Below are 16,942 nucleotides of genomic sequence, written 5' to 3'. Positions count from 1 at the left end.
TTTCATATCATGTACAATTTTTATTTCCACATTACGATGTTCTTGGCTAACCTTAACACATCTCTAATACAAAGGTTCTCCTAGCCGTTACTAAACATCCTGCAAATGCATTTCTAAAAATTGAAATTGTACATCCTAACATTACGGGCCAACGGCAAGGTCGTAACCGGTGTCAGATCCCTAACCCAGAACTCCCCCCTCACTTGTGAGGGGCGGTCGCACAGAGGACTACACCTTTGTGCCTATTTCCAATTTCCCTTGTCTTGACGGGGGCCCCATGTTAACTCGACGCCATCTTAGTGGTCGTCCGAGGACTCGTGTGAGGTGTCTAGAAGGTAGCGTAGACCCCCCTCCTCCCCACACAACTTACCACATCTGCCGTCGCAGATGTCCTGGCCCCGGGAAATTCCCAGGAGAGGCCCTCCAGCCCCTCCTCCCCAGGGAGGGGCCTATGGCCGCCTTCTCTTTCGGCGTCCCCATCCTTAGAGGGGACCGCCTCCCCGTTGAGGGGCCAATGGCCGCCTCCCCACGGGCGCTCCCATCCGTAATGGGTGACACCCCCACCTCTAGGGATCTTCCAATTACTGCTCACCGATCATGACCTTACCGCCCGACCAAATAAATACGACAATCTAAGGCTAAAGAGGAGAAAAACAATTATACCTAACCATTCAAAGTATTAATTCTACAGAACATCACTGTTCAACTCTGGTGCAACTACTTTTGAATAAACATGCTGAAAAGAAGATTATCAACTTTATTGCATACCAAATCACCAACTTTATTCAGAACAACCTGTAAGAAAAACAATACCACGTCACACGACTTTATTCAAACAACTCGCTGTCATCAGGGGCTGGTGGGTGGGTCAAAATTGGCTCTTCGTTCCGTCTCGAGCTCACGTGCAACAGGGAGGTGCAGCTTCAGAGCACAGGAACAAGAGGATGCTTTCTTGGCTCGTCGCTACTTTTATCCTTCTTCGGGCGGGCGTGGACCCACCTCCAATCCGCCTCCGGGGCGTGGCTAGCGGCTTCGGTGTCTAGGACAACCCACTCTTGGGCGGGAAAAGGCGCGCCCTGGCTACGCCGCTTCGGGCATACCAGCCAAGACTCGCCTCCCGCCCAAAATGGCTTCCCGGGGGGATCGGGGTACTCCACCATACGTTCGGGGGGACCGAGTGGTCGCCCCTTTCCATATGGCTGAGATACCCGCCACCCCCTCTCAACACAATCCCCAAGAATGGGAATACGGAAACGGTTCTGAACTTTTGGAAGGCGGGAGGGAGTTACCCTCCCGGCCGTATTTATTAAAATATGAAACAAAATTAAAACATTAAAAGAACAGTTTCATATCATGTACAATTTCATTTCCACATTACGATGTTCTTGGCTAACCTTAACACATCTCTAATACAAAGGTTCTCCTAGCCGTTACTAAACATCCTGCAAATGCATTTCTAAAAATTGAAATTGTACATCCTAACATTACGGGCCAACGGCAAGGTCGTAACCGGTGTCAGATCCCTAACCCAGAACTCCCCCCTCACTTGTGAGGGGCGGTCGCACAGAGGACTACACCTTTGTGCCTATTTCCAATTTCCCTTGTCTTGACGGGGGCCCCATGTTAACTCGACGCCATCTTAGTGGTCGTCCGAGGACTCGTGTGAGGTGTCTAGAAGGTAGCGTAGACCCCCCTCCCACCCCACACAACTTACCACATCTGCCGTCACAGATGTCCTGGCCCCGGGAAATTCCCAGGAGAGGCCCTCCAGCCCCTCCTCCCCAGGGAGGGGCCTATGGCCGCCTTCCCTTTCGGCGTCCCCATCCTTAGAGGGGACCACCTCCCCGTTGAGGGGCCAATGGCCGCCTCCCCCCGGGCGCTCCCATCCGTAATGGGTGACGCCCCCACCTCTAGGGATCTTCCAATTACTGCTCACCGATCATGACCTTACCGCCACAGGCCGGATAGTTGACCAGCTATCCGGACCCCCCACAAAAACTCCTACTTAAAGGTCATGACTGCAAACTCTTTAACCATGCTACGAGGTCTCCTATGAGTAAAGAATTCCCCACCCGGGACAAATGGACCCCATCTTCTATATACATATGGTCCCCCCTGATACACCCATGAGGAATCGAATGCAATGTACTTGTACGGAACAGTCTACCAAGCTTGTTATTCACTTTCTTCACTGACTGATTTATAGCAGACACAGAATTAGCCCCCCGCCACACCTTCCGTGGAATCATATGGGACCATGCAATTGTGCACCCCGGAACCCTTCTCGCCAACCAACTTACAGTGGATAGTATCAACTCGAGAAGTACCCGTCGACCAGTGGTCACCAAATCATTGCCCCCAAGATGCACTATGATTATAGATGGCGGTGACCTTGTCCGCCCTAACAAACCCTCCATAAAAGTTTGAAACTGGTCAATACAGAGCCCGCCCCTTCCGTAGAAGGTCACCCTGTACCCGTATTCCCCAGCCATGTGAATCATGTCACCTGCTTTGAATACGTCTGCGGAACGCCTCACGTATGAGTGGCCCACGACCCACACCACTCTTTCCTCAGCCGGTGATCTTTGACCGCTGGTTCCCAGGTGTCGGGTCGACTGCATAGTCCGCCCCGCCCCGCCTCGCAAGCTCGCAAAACTGTAAACCAAACAAAAACAGGAAGCGTGAGTGCATGACATAAGCTTCACAACATGTGCAACCGCACATACCTTTTATAACAATTCGAGGACCAACGCCCCAACTGTTTCACTTTTTCCACACTCAGACCCCTGGCTGTAGCCTCTGTAGCAGCCCCTATCCGAAAGGAATGGGTCCCAAACTCGCACGGGTTCAAGCCCGCCGCTGCGATTGCCATCGTGAGCACCGGCTGGAACTGAAATCTAGTCAGTGGGGTGGCGTCGGCGTGCCTCAGCAAGCTTCCCCCCCATGATGCCTCCCTCTGCGTTAAATACTCCTCAACGCATGCTACCGGGCACATGGGAGATCCCGGAATCCGCTGAACCACTACGCTGTCCCCGATTGCTTTCTGATCGGTCTTGGACCTGGCAAATGAGACTACCATTGTCTCCCCCTTAATTTGAATGTGCTCTCGGCACAGACCTCCCCCCGTATCCTGCTTGTTCCTCGCTACCAGCTCGCTTACCCGCATTGCCCCATGGAATGCTAATGCAAAAGCGGCCCGGAATAGCACTGTCTCTGATTGAGATGAACATGTTGCAGGGAGTACGGACAGTAACACGGCCAACCTTTCCAGACCTATCGGGTGCCTCTCATCTACTCTGCGACCCTCAAGGCGTTGCCACCCACGCAGCGCTTTCTGTACCACAAAAGACGCTGTGGGGTCCTGGATACCATGAGCCTGCGCCATGAAGGAAATGGCGGCCCGGTGCCTATGGGCCGTAGCTACTGATTTGCCTGCCTGATGTAACGATAACAAAAATATCAGGACATACTCTTCTTGGCCCCAAAGCTCCCCCACAGCAGAACCCAAAAAGGACCAGTAGGAACGGAACGCCCCTTCGTATGCCTTCCTTGTCCTGGGTGCTAGACTCTCTCCCACGAGGTCTTGTAGTCCGGGGCACCGAGAGACCAGAGAGCTTCGGGAAATGGTGCCGCCACCGGGTCCGCTGTGGGCAGAAAACCCCAGAAGGCCTGCATATGGGAACGAGAAAGCGCATCAGCTGCCTGATTCAGCACCCCTGGCACATGCTTTGCCCTAAAATGGACGTTCAGTCTCATACATAGCAGGACAATTTCCTTAAGCAATCTCAAAATCCATTTGCATCGAGCTGCCTGACTATTGATACACTCAACCACGGTCATGTTATCAGACCAGAACACCACAGAGTGATCACGAAACCCCTCCGGCCATGTTTTCAAGGCCACCAGAATAGGGAACAATTCGAGAAACCCAATGTTACCTGTAAGCCCACTCTCGTGCCACCATGACGGCCATGTTCAGGCTGACCAGTGATTACCAAATATGGCGCCAAAACCCACACTCCCTGCCGAGTCTGTCCACAACCCCAGCTCCTCGGAGGACACCGCCGGTTTGTTCCACACGACACGACCATTGAAATCCGCCAGGAATGCCAACCATATGCGCATATCCTGACGAACCTCTGCCGAGAGCCTTGTGCGGTGGTGCCCTTCTTTTAGGCCGACCATGGCTTGTGCAATCGAGCGGGAAAAAGGGCGAGCCATTGGTATCACTCTAAGGGCAAAATTCAGCTGCCCCACCATCTGCTGCAATTGATGCAAATTTACCTTTGTCTTGCTAATACATGTTTCCAGCGAGGCCCTGAATTTTATCACCTTTTCCTTGGGCAACCGGAAGCACCCCTCTTCGGAATCGAGCTCTATCCCAAGAAACTCGAGCGAAGTAGATGGTCCCACTGTCTTACCTGGTGCCAATGGCACGCCAAAATGTTTCATGAGATCACAAAATTCATGCAAAGCCCGTGCACATTCCGAGTCCCCAGCTGCCCCCAGGAACAGAAAATCGTCAAGATAGTGCATAACATGCGTAAACCCCGTTATTCTTGTGAATGCCCATTGGAGAAAACTACTGAATTTCTCAAAATACGCAGCAGATATGGAGCAACCCATCGGCATACATTTATCCATGTAATAGCGTCCCTGAAACATGAAACCAAGGAGACGCTGATCATCTGGGTGTACCGGGAGCAACCGGAACGCTGACTCGATATCTGATTTGGCCATCAGCGCCCCGGGCCCCAGGCGATTCAACATGGCGACAGCCTCATCAAACGATGCGTATCGCACCGAACAGACTCCCGGGTCAATCGCATCGTTCACCGAGAGACCCCTCGGAGCTGATAAGTTATGTATCAACCTGAATTCCCCTGGGTCCTTCTTGGGGACCACTCCCAGAGGCGAGCAAACAAAATTAGCAACCGGCGGCATGTCGTATGGTCCGGCGACCCGACCCCGGGTCACCTCTTTCCCAATCTTTGCTTGTACCACCGCCGTATTCTGCAAAACCGACAGTTGGTTCCTACATTGTGATTTACCCTGAAATTCCCCCGCCGGGATGCGGAAACCATATGAAAAACCATTTCGCAACACCCCAGCGGAGCCATGATCCGGGTATTCATTGAGCCAAGGAATCATTGCCATGGTATCGACAGGAGTCGGAAGATGCGCCCCTCGGACTATTTCAGACCTGTTTGGCGCCCCCTCTACTTCCCGTGTCACCCGTTTTGGCTCTGCACATGGTCTCGGGATGCGAGGACTGCCCGCACCCTGCACATTCATGCCTAAACTTGCATGACCCCTGGGGCCTTGTACATTTGCCTCTGTTAAAACTCCAGCATGCCCCCTTCTTACCTGAGTTGCCATTAGTCCTTGAGTGCTGATCATTGCCTGATCCCGCCCGAAAGGGCGCCCCAGACGAGTGGCGGGAAAATTCGCCCCCGCTCCCCCCCACTAATGGCGCCTTCGTCATGCCTGATTTCTCCATTTTTTGCCAGGAAATGGAGTCGAAACAATCCCACGTCAGAGATGTGTCGTACTCCTTGGACTTACGAAATATGCTATCATAACAAAACCATTGATTGCCATCATGTGTCTGATATATTTCCATAATACGTGTCTGATATACGGCTAGTTCCGCCAACATTTCGGGCCTTCGTTCCCCCATAATTGCAATGAACATTCCAAACGCTCTGCCCCAATTACCTATCGATTCATCAACTCTGAAAGCGGCCATCTTGGCGCGCCAAACACTAGGATGCAGAAACTCCTTTTGATTTTTCACATGCTCAATCTCATAATGATCGGTTAGTAAGGAAAACATGTTTATATATTTATCAGCCCATATCCTCTCTTTGACGTCCATCGGGATATGCTGAACAACTTTTTCCCTTTTCGAAGGTACCGATCCCTCCCCCGCCATCGGCAATAGCTGCTTACCTGGACCGGTAGCTGTGACCGTAGTCGCTGCCGAATTCACGCCCGCTCCTGGTTGTTCCACGGGAGCCTGTGGGGGAACAAGAGGACATGGTGCCTTCGCAGCATCTCTCGATTGCCGCAACTGCTTCATTACTGCCCTGGCATCATCAGCCGTGGCCCCCTCGTTATCTTTTCCCAACCATGCTGCCAACTGTGCAGCCAGTTCGGGAGGCATATCCTCCCCGTTCACGGGAGTGACTACAACCGGGATTGGTTGCCCCTCGTTCGGGACCGGGATCGGGGCCTCAGTCGGTGTATCCGGGTGCGCCGGAGGCGCCTCGGGAACTGGGGCCTCCCCCCCCGACGCTCCCTTATTGGCCCTTCTACCTCTCCCGTTAGGGACTACTCCCGGCAATGCTGGTCCGACGACTCGCTTGGGTCCCCCCGCACCATTCATTGCCGCCATCTGCTTCTTCATCTCGGCCATGTCTTTCACCAGCATGCGGAGCATCTGATCAGTACCGACCCTCTTTCCGACCTTCTTGCTCGGCATCGTCCAACGCTGACTTACTGAAAGAACAAAAACAAAATTAAATCCTTCAAAATTGGCTCTTCGTTCCGTCTCGAGCTCACATGCAACGGGGAGGTGCAGCTTCAGAGCACAGGAACAAGAGGATGCTTTCTTGGCTCGTCGCTCCTTTTATCCTTCTTCGGGCGGGCGTGGACCCACCTCCAATCCGCCTCCGGGGCGTGGCTAGCGGCTTCGGTGTCTAGGACAACCCACTCTTGGGCGGGAAAAGGCGCGCCCCGGCTACGCCGCTTCGGGCATACCAGCCAAGACTCGCCTCCCGCCCAAAATGGCTTCCCGGGGGGATCGGGGTACTCCACCATACGTTCGGGGGGACCGAGTGGTCGCCCCTTTCCATTACGTGCTCTATTTAGGCGCCATTAATCTCATTTGAGCTCCTTGTACCTGCTTCTGTTTTCTCTACACCTCATACTGTCTTTTCCCTCTTTCTCTCTTTCTCTGCGGTTGGTGGCTACTTTCCAAAGCGTCTGATGCCCCAATGTTCCTTCGTCTTGTTGTCAGACGTGAATTTGAAAAGCAACAAAATTAACAAGCCTTTACCACTCACACATGGCGGAAGTTTATACTTTAATTCAATGAGCTAAGAAAAGTGTGTTGTAGGGCCCCTGCGAGCCATGGTGCTTGCTTCATCATAATTAGGCATGCACTCATTAGCCACAGCTCTGATTATGGGTCACTGAGGTCAGTTTCAATAATTCCTCAAAAACCTAACCATGCAGTCCCCCCTAACTATGTAGTTATCTTGCTTTACTTCTGTTTGTGTGATTAGCTGGGAGGAGCTCACGGCAGCATCCTCCCAATAAAAGTGTAGATGGACCGTTCCTTAACTCTTTCTTGCTTCACATACAGATGGCTTGAGGAGGTACAGGGGAGATGCAGGTCTAATAAACAGAATAGAATATCTGCGCCAGGTGTGTTTCTCTGCATTGGTGTCACATCACAGGCCCACAAGAGAGGTGGAGAGGTGTGGCTCACTGGTTAGAGGCGGCAGACCCGAGTGCAGAGAACGGCCCGGGACCAGGGTTCGATTCCCGACGCGGCAGGGTCTTGGACCAGGATCAGCGGACTGATAATTCTCGCATCGGTGCCTACTCCGACCAGGGAGCACACTCGGCAACTCTGGGCATTAGCTTGCCTCATCTCCACAACGGCCCCACACAAACGCCGGGGATGCCTGGTTTCACCTTGGAGACCCCCAGGAGGGACTATCTCACAGGGAAAGCCAGGACGGGTTCCCCAGCGGTCTATAGCGCTACGAGGCCTCCGGGTAGCAGTGCGCTTTACAAGACACAACAATTACAAGACACAACAATTACAAGTGTATGTGTGATCTTTGACTCCTGCCAGTTCACAAGCAGGCGGCCAGGAAACGGTTTCAGCCTATCAACCACTGAAGAGATAAAGCCTTTGTATAAGGAATGAGGAAGCAATGAACACATTCAGCCTATCACAGGAGTAGCCCTGAGTGTCCCGAATTATAATTTCTCCATGTCACTGTACATAATTGAGCCCAAGTAGCTCGCCGTGATCGTATAGTGGTTAGTACTCTGCGTTGTGGCCGCAGCAACCACGGTTAGAACCCGAGTCACGGCATTGTGGTTGGCAATGTCATGGCAGTTGGGTTTTTCCTTTACAGATTTCCCAAATGTACCAGTTGTTTTTGTAAAATGTCTAATAAAAACAGATCCTTTTCAATATTTAAACGATCTAACGACAAATTATTTAAACACACATGATTATAAGATGTAGGTATACTGTACTTACTGACATAAATTATCGTTCTTGAACATATTTGCGGTAAGGGGAGCGGAGCTCTCCCCCAGGCCAATCAGAATGCAGATGAATGCAGTTGCAGTTGAGTGACCTGTGTTGTGGCTGTCTACAGGGAATGCACATATGTAGCTGTCTCGCAGCCCAATCCAGACGTCAATTGAAGACAGGTTTTCATGCAAATAGAGCAGTAAGTGCAGAGAAATGCTCACTCTCTAAAAATGGCATTTATACAATAGTAAGATGAAATCCAACCTCACCAGTAGATAGGATTTATCAATAAATAAATAAAGCTTCTCCTCTCTTATATGGAATTACCCCCCAAAAAGTATAAGGGAATACCCAATGCTAACCTATGAGAGGGGCAGACCTCACAGTAGTGAAAAATGTAATAGACTGTTTGATACTCCTAGGACATACAAACTACCACAGTACATGTCTCACCTTTTACTTACATAGCATGATGCCCCTAGGACTACCTAGGGCCTACCTTAGGGGTTACTGATATGTAATAAAATTGGAGTTTAAGGCTTGGCAAATAGTTTTAAATGCCAAGTCGAAGTGGCAGTACACTGCAGCACAGGCACTGCAGTAGCAGGCTTGAGACAGGTTTGAAATGCTATTTCTTTGGGCGGCGCAATCAGTCCCTGGGTATATGGTATACCACTTTACAAGGGGCTTTCAAGTAAATTAAATCTGTCAGTCAGGTACACTCCAATTATACACATGATTAGGGAAGAAGCACGTGCACTTCAGCACTGATTAGTAGCGATAAAGTGATCAGAGTCCTAAGGCCAACAAAAAGATACAGCAAAATGCGGAGGTGAAAAGCAATAAGGTGGAGTTTGGGACCACCTTAAGAATGCAGGGACTAACAAAAACGAACTAAGGATAACATGAGTAAAACATCAGGTTTCTCTACAGCATTTTGTGAGACAAGTGGGCCTTCTTTTATCTTCCATAAATGCAATCTTTCCCGGACCCCTTTATTATATAGCTCTTCAAGGAAAAAATATAAAGCACTTACAAAGGAGCCTCAAATAGTAAAAAATGGTAGACATCTGTAATATGGGCCATATACTAAAAGCAGCAAGGAAACAGAGTGCAATAGGGTCCAAAAAACTTGAGTGACCCATGAGAGTATGCATGCAAACCTATGGTATTCCAAACTAGAGATATACGCATGCAATTTTTGTTTTTAAGAGAGAATGTGCCTGCTGAAAAAAACATTATTTTTAAAAAGTGCATTGCAGAATATCAGGAATTTGCTGTGGGACACTTTGAAAACTTGCATACAGATTATGTGCACATGCCTTACAGTCAGTTGTTGTGGCCAAGTGGTTAAGGCGATGGACTAGAAATCCATTGGGGTCTCCCCGTGCAGGTTCGAATCCTGCCGACAACGAGAATCTTTTTAACATCGGCTACAATTTCAGAAGTTAACCTTTAGTATTTCTTCCATGTCAGTTTTATAAATAGGTGGCTTATTTTGGTGTCACTATTGCCATATCAAATATTTATTATTGCTCCCCCTTTCATATCTTTGCTATAACTCTCGTCCTTCATTAGCGCTGGTGCAAACGCTTCAAATTATTATACCCTGGCTCTCTCGGTCATACCTGTGCATGCACTTGAAACTTACTTTACCCATAAAAGAAGCAAATAGAGAAATAAAATAAAAGTGCTAGCTGGATTAGGCAAACACACTTCATAAAACTGCATTTTCTTTTCTATTCTCCCCCGTGTTACAAGCTTAACTGCTCCCTGTGTAATTTCTCTTAACCTGCTGTTCCTGGAAGAGAATTTCATCTACAAGCTCTTTCTGTGTTTTTTCCTAGTCTTTTCTTTCCCTTTTCTTAGATTTGTAACTGTTCCTTTATGTGCTCTATTTAGGCGCCATTAATCTCATTTGAGCTCCTTGTACCTGCTGCTGTTTTCTCCACACCTCATACTGTCTTTTCCCTCTTTCTCTCTTTGTCTGCGGTTGGTGGCTACTTTCCAAAGCGTCTGATGCCCCAATGTTCCTTCGTCTTGTTGTCAGACGTGAATTTGAAAAGCAACAAAATTAACAAGCCTTTACCACTCACACATGGCAGAAGTTTATACTTTAATTCAATGAGCTAAGAAAAGTGTGTTGTGGGGCCCCTACGAGCCATGGTGCTTGCTTCATCATAATTAGGCATGCAGTCATTAGCCACAAATCTGATTATGGGTCACTGAGGTCAGTTTCAATAATTCCTCAAAAACCTAACCATGCAGTCCCCCCTAACTGTGTAGTTATCTTGCTTTACTGCTGTTTGTGTGATTAGCTGGGAGGAGCTCACGGCAGCATCCTCCCAATAAAAGTGTAGATGGACCGTTCCTTAACTCTTTCTTGCTTCACATACAGATGGCTTGAGGAGGTACAGGGGAGATGCAGGTCTAATAAACAGAATAGAATATCTGCGCCAGGTGTGTTTCTCTGCATTGGTGTCCCATCACAGGCCCACCAGTGTATGTGTGATCTTTGACTCCTGCCAGTTCACAAGCAGGCGGCCAGGAAACGGTTTCAGCCTATCAACCACTGAGGAGATAAAGCCTTTGTATAAGGAATGAGGAAGCAATGAACACATTCAGCCTATCACAGGAGTAGCCCTGAGTGTTCCGAATTATAATTTCTTCATGTCACTGTAAGTTATTGTGCCCAAGTAGCTCGCCGTGATCGTATAGTAGTTAGTACTCTGCGTTGTGGTCGCAGCAACCTCAGTTCGAATCCGAGTCACGGCATTTTGGTTGGCAATGTCACGGCAGTTGGGTTTTTCCTTTACAGAATTCCCAAATGTACCAGTTGTTTTTGTAAAATGTCTATTAAAAACAGATCCTTTTCAATATTTAAACGATCTAACGACAAATTATTTAAACATACATGATTATAAGATGTAGGTATACTGTACTTACTGACATAAATTATCGTTCTTGAACATATTTGCGGTAATGGGAGCGGAGCTCTCCCCCAGGCCAATCAGAATGCAGATGAATGCAGTTGCAGTTGAGTGACCTGTGTTGTGGCTGTCTACAGGGAATGCACATATGCAGCTGTCTCGCAGCCCAATCCAGACGTCAATTGAAGACAGGTTTTCATGCAAATAGAGCAGTAAGTGCAGAGAAATGCTCACTCTCTAAAAAAGGCATTTATACAATAGTAAGATTAAATCCAACCTCACCATTAGATAGGATTTATCAATAAATAAATAAAGCTTCTCCTCTCTGATATGGAATTACCCCCCAAAAAGTATAAGGGAATACCCAATGCTAACCTATGAGAGGGGCAGACCTCACAGTAGTGAAAAATGTAATAGACTGTTTGATACTACTAGGACATACAAACTACCACAGTACATGTCTTACCTTTTACTTGCATAGCATGATGCCCCTAGGACTACCTAGGGCCTACCTTAGGGGTTACTGATATGTAATAAAATTGGAGTTGTAAGGCTTGGCAAGTAGTTTTAAATGCCAAGTCGAAGTGGCAGTACACTGCAGCACAGGCACTGCAGTAGCAGGCTTGAGACAGGTTTGAAATGCTATTTCTTTGGGCGGCACAATCAGCCCCTGGGTATATGGTATACCACTTTACAAGGGGCTTTCAAGTAAATTAAATCTGTCAGTCAGGTATACTCCAATTATACACATGATTAGGGAAGAAGCACGTGCACTTCAGCACTGATTAGTAGCGATAAAGTGATCAGAGTCCTAAGGCCAACAAAAACATACAGCAAAATGCGAAGGTGAAAAGCAATAAGGTGGGGTTGGGACCACCTTAAGACTGCAAGGTCTAACAAAAACGAACTAAGGATAACATGAGTAAAACATCAGGTTTCTCTACAGCATTTGGTGAGACAAGTGGGCCTTCTTTTATCTTCCATAAATGCAATCTTTCCCGGACCCCTTTATTATATAGCTCTTCAAGGAAAAAATATAAAGCACTTACAAAGGAGCCTCAAATACTCAAAGATGGTAGACTTCTGTAATATGGGCCATATACTAAACGCAGCACGAAAACAGAGTGCAATAGGGTCCAAAAAACTTGAGTGACCCATGAGAGTATGCATGCAAGCCTATGGTATTCCAAACTAGAGATATACGCATGCAATTTTTGTTTTTAGGAGAGAATGTGCCTGCTGAAAAAAAAATTATTTTTAAAAAGTGCATTGCAGAATATCAGGAATTTGCTGTGGGACACTTTGAAAACTTGCATACAGATTATGTGCACACGCCTTACAGTCAGTTGTTGTGGCTGAGTAGTTAAGGCGATGGACTAGAAATCCATTGGGGTCTCCCGTAGGTTAGAATCCTGCCGACAACGAGAATCTTTTTAACATCGGCTACAATTTCAGAAGTTAACCTTTAGTATTTCTTCCATGTCAGTTTTATAAATAGGTGGCTTATTTTGGTGTCACTATTGCCATATCACATATTTATTATCGCTCCCCCTTTCATATCTTTGCTATAACTCTCGTCCTTCATTAGCGCTGGTGCAAACGCTTCAAATTATTATACCCTGGCTCTCTCGGTCATACCTGTGCATGCACTTGAAACTTACTTTACCAATAAAAGAAGCAAATAGAGAAATAAAATACAAGTGCTAGCTGGATTAGGCAAACACACTTCATAAAACTGCATTTTCTTTTCTATTCTCCCCCGTGTTACAAGCTTAACTGCTCCCTGTGTAATTTCTCTTAACCTGCTGTTCCTGGAAGAGAATTTCATCTACAAGCTCTTTCTGTGTTTTTTCTTAGTCTTTTCTTTCCCTTTTCTTAGATTTGTAACTGTTCCTTTACGTGCTCTATTTAGGCGCCATTAATCTCATTTGAGCTCCTTGTACCTGCTGCTGTTTTCTCCACACCTCATACTGTATTTTCCCTCTTTCTCTCTTTCTCTGCGGTTGGTGGCTACTTTCCAAAGCGTCTGATGCCCCAATGTTCCTTCGTCTTGTTGTCAGACGTGAATTTGTAAAGCAACAAAATTAACAAGCCTTTACCACTCACACATGGCAGAAGTTTATACTTTAATTCAATGAGCTAAGAAAAGTGTGTTGTGGGGCCCCTACGAGCCATGGTGCTTGCTTCATCATAATTAGGCATGCAGTCATTAGCCACAGCTCTGATTATGGGTCACTGAGGTCAGTTTCAATAATTCCTCAAAAACCTAACCATGCAGTCCCCCCTAACTGTGTAGTTATCTTGCTTTACTGCTGTTTGTGTGATTAGCTGGGAGGAGCTCACGGCAGCATCCTCCCAATAAAAGTGTAGATGGACCGTTCCTTAACTCTTTCTTGCTTCACATACAGATGGCTTGAGGAGGTACAGGGGAGATGCAGGTCTAATAAACAGAATAGAATATCTGCGCCAGGTGTGTTTCTCTGCATTGGTGTCCCATCACAGGCCCACCAGTGTATGTGTGATCTTTGACTCCTGCCAGTTCACAAGCAGGCGGCCAGGAAACGGTTTCAGCCTATCAACCACTGAGGAGAAAAAGCCTTTGTATAAGGAATGAGGAAGCAATGAACACATTCAGCCTATCACAGGAGTAGCCCTGAGTGTTCCGAATGATAATTTTTTCATGTCACTGTACGTTATTGAGCCCAAGTAGCTCGCCGTGATCGTATAGTGGTTAGTACTCTGCGTTGTGGCCGCAGCAACCTCGGTTCGAATCCGAGTCACAGCATTGTGGTTGGCAATGTCACAGCAGTTGGGTTTTTCCTTTACAGAATTCCCAAATGTACCAGTTGTTTTTGTAAAATGTCTATTAAAAACAGATCCTTTTCAATATTTAAACGATCTAACGACAAATTATTTAAACACACATGATTATAAGATGTAGGTATACTGTACTTACTGACATAAATTATCGTTCTTGAACATATTTGCGGTGAGGGGAGCGGAGCTCTCCCCCAGGCCAATCAGAATGCAGATGAATGCAGTTGCAGTTGAGTGACCTGTGTTGTGGCTGTCTACAGGGAATGCACATATGTAGCTGTCTCGCAGCCCAATCCAGACGTCAATTGAAGACAGGTTTTCATGCAAATAGAGCAGTAAGTGCAGAGAAATGCTCACTCTCTAAAAATGGCATTTATACAATAGTAAGATTAAATCCAACCTCACCAGTAGATAGGATTTATCAATAAATAAATAAAGCTTCTCCTCTCTGAAATGGAATTACCCCCCAAAAAGTATAAGGGAATACCCAATGCTAACCTATGAGAGGGGCAGACCTCACAGTGGTGAAAAATGTAATAGACTGTTTGATACTACTAGGACATACAAACTACCACAGTACATGTCCTACCTTTTACTTACATAGCATGATGCCCCTAGGACTACCTAGGGCCTACCTTAGGGGTTGGTTACTGATATGTAATAAAATTGGAGTTTAAGGCTTGGCAAGTAGTTTTAAATGCCAAGTCGAAGTGGCAGTACACTGCAGCACAGGCACTGCAGTAGCAGGCTTGAGACAGGTGTGAAATGCTATTTCTTTGGGCGGCACAATCAGTCCCTGGGTATATGGTATACCACTTTACAAGGGGCTTTCAAGTAAATTAAATCTGTCAGTCAGGTATACTCCAATTATACACATGATTAGGGAAGAAGCACGTGCACTTCAGCACTGATTAGTAGCGATAAAGTGATCAGAGTCCTAAGGCCAACAAAAAGATACAGCAAAATGCGGAGGTGAAAAGCAATAAGGTGGGGTTGGGGCCACCTTAAGAATGCAAGGTCTAACAAAAACGAACTAAGGATAACATGAGTAAAACATCAGGTTTCTCTACAGCATTTGGTGAGACAAGTGGGCCTTCTTTTATCTTCCATAAATGCAATCTTTCCCGGACCCCTTTATTATATAGCTCTTCAAGGAAAAAACATAAACCACTTACAAAGGAGCCTCAAATACTCAAAGATGGAAGACTTCTCTAATATGGGCCATATACTAAAAGCAGCACGAAAACAGAGTGCAATAGGGTCCAAAAAACTTGAGTGACCCATGAGAGTATGCATGCAAGCCTATGGTATTCCAAACTAGAGATATACGTATGCAATTTTTGTTTTTAGGAGAGAATGTGCCTGCTGAAAAAAACATTATTTTTAAAAAGTGCATTGCAGAATATCAGGAATTTGCTGTGGGACACCTTGAAAACTTGCATACAGATTATTTGCACACACCTTACACTCAGTTGTTGTGGCCGAGTGGTTAAGGCGATGGACTAGAAATCCATTGGGGTCTCCCCGCGCAGGTTCGAATCCTGCCGACAATGAGAATCTTTTTAACATCGGCTACAATTTCAGAAGTTAACCTTTAGTATTTCTTCCATGTCAGTTTTATAAATAGGTGGCTTATTTTGGTGTCACTATTGCCATATCACATATTTATTATCGCTCCCCCTTTCATATCTTTGCTATAACTCTCGTCCTTCATTAGCGCTGGTGCAAACGCTTCAAATTATTATACCCTGGCTCTCTCGGTCATACCTGTGCATGCACTTGAAACTTACTTTACCAATAAAAGAAGCAAATAGAGAAATAAAATAAAAGTGCTAGCTGGATTAGGCAAACACACTTCATAAAACTGCATTTTCTTTTCTATTCTCTCCCGCGTTACAAGCTTAACTGCTCCCTGTGTAATTTCTCTTAACCTGCTGTTCCTGGAAGAGAATTTCATCTACAAGCTCTTTCTGCGTTTTTTCCTAGTCTTTTCTTTCCCTTTTCTTAGATTTGTAACTGTTCCTTTACGTGCTCTATTTAGGCGCCATTAATCTCATTTGAGCTCCTTGTACCTGCTGCTGTTTTCTCCACACCTCATACTGTCTTTTCCCTCTTTCTCTCTTTCTCTGCGGTTGGTGGCTACTTTCCAAAGCGTCTGATGCCCCAATGTTCCTTCGTCTTGTTGTCAGACGTGAATTTGAAAAGCAACAAAATTATCAAGCCTTTACCACTCACACATGGCAGAAGTTTATACTTTAATTCAATGAGCTAAGAAAAGTGTGTTGTGGGGCCCCTACGAGCCATGGTGCTTGCTTCATCATAATTAGGCATGCAGTCATTAGCCACAGCTCTGATTATGGGTCACTGAGGTCAGTTTCAATAATTCCTCCAAAACCTAACCATACAGTCCCCTCCAACTGTGTAGTTATCTTGCTTTACTGCTGTTTGTGTGATTAGCTGGGAGGAGCTCACGGCAGCATCCTCCCAATAAAAGTGTAGATGGACCGTTCCTTAACTCTTTCTTGCTTCACATACAGATGGCTTGAGGAAGTACAGGGGAGATGCAGGTCTAATAAACAGAATAGAATATCTGCGCCAGGTGTGTTTCTCTGCATTGGTGTCCCATCACAGGCCCACCAGTGTATGTGTGATCTTTGACTCCTGCCAGTTCACAAGCAGGCGGCCAGGAAACGGTTTCAGCCTATCAACCACTGAGGAGATAAAGCCTTTGTATAAGGAATGAGGAAGCAATGAACACATTCAGCCTATCACAGGAGTAGCCCTGAGTGTTCCGAATTATAATTTCTTCATGTCACTGTACATTATTGAGCCCAAGTAGCTCGCCGTGATCGTATAGTGGTTAGTACTCTGCGTTGTGGCCGCAGCAACCTCGGTTCGAATCCGAGTCACGGCA

General features: G+C 46.7%; 3 non-coding genes across 3 annotated transcripts; all 3 read left to right on the top strand.

Annotated features, from left to right (window-relative positions):
- The first annotated feature begins 9,613 nt into the window (after positions 1-9,613).
- TRNAS-AGA (transfer RNA serine (anticodon AGA)) lies at positions 9,614-9,695 on the top strand. The gene has a single exon. It is a non-coding gene; the product is annotated as a tRNA-Ser (tRNA).
- A 5,804-nt stretch (positions 9,696-15,499) lies between these two features.
- TRNAS-AGA (transfer RNA serine (anticodon AGA)) lies at positions 15,500-15,581 on the top strand. The gene has a single exon. It is a non-coding gene; the product is annotated as a tRNA-Ser (tRNA).
- A 1,289-nt stretch (positions 15,582-16,870) lies between these two features.
- TRNAH-GUG (transfer RNA histidin (anticodon GUG)) lies at positions 16,871-16,942 on the top strand. The gene has a single exon. It is a non-coding gene; the product is annotated as a tRNA-His (tRNA).

The sequence above is a fragment of the Lissotriton vulgaris genome, chromosome 1_1 (assembly GCF_964263255.1).
Source record: "Lissotriton vulgaris chromosome 1_1, aLisVul1.2, whole genome shotgun sequence".
Lineage (NCBI taxonomy): Eukaryota > Metazoa > Chordata > Amphibia > Caudata > Salamandridae > Lissotriton > Lissotriton vulgaris.
The sequence above is the reverse complement of the archived record's forward strand: the minus strand, read 5'-3'. Positions and strand labels throughout refer to the sequence as shown.